Source organism: Apaloderma vittatum, unplaced genomic scaffold, assembly GCF_000703405.1.
Source record: "Apaloderma vittatum isolate BGI_N311 unplaced genomic scaffold, ASM70340v1 scaffold29148, whole genome shotgun sequence".
Classification (NCBI taxonomy): domain Eukaryota; kingdom Metazoa; phylum Chordata; class Aves; order Trogoniformes; family Trogonidae; genus Apaloderma; species Apaloderma vittatum.
The window spans coordinates 5,625-5,924 of NW_009729554.1; the positions used below are offsets into that span (position 1 = coordinate 5,625).

Sequence of the window (300 nt, forward strand, 5' to 3'; positions counted from 1 at the left end):
CCGTTTGCTCTTCCCTGACGGAAAGCCCCTTCCACCTCCAGGGGAACGCTGGTATGTCCCTTCGGGAATACCCAGGTGGCCACCTGCCCTCGGCGTGAATCCACTCCGCTACAGCGGGTCTCCAGGCCCCGCTGAGCCATGGGCAAGTCCACCACCTGCAGGGAGCCAAGAGAGGAGTCACAGGCAAACCTGGCAAGCGCGGGCCAGAGCTGCTGCTCCACGGCACCCTTGCGGGACGGCCTTTGCCCACCAGGAACCACGGGCGGGGAAAGCCTCCGGCTGCCCAAGGAGCTGTGGCTG

The 300-nt window shown here is 66.3% G+C and overlaps 1 protein-coding gene across 1 annotated transcript in view; it reads right to left on the reverse strand.

Annotated features, from left to right (window-relative positions):
• SIK3 (SIK family kinase 3) overlaps window positions 1–300 on the reverse strand; it is a gene marked incomplete at its 3' end in the record, with an annotated part of 18,769 nt that overhangs the window by 5,617 nt on the left and 12,852 nt on the right. The gene's annotated exons all lie outside the window — the stretch shown is intronic.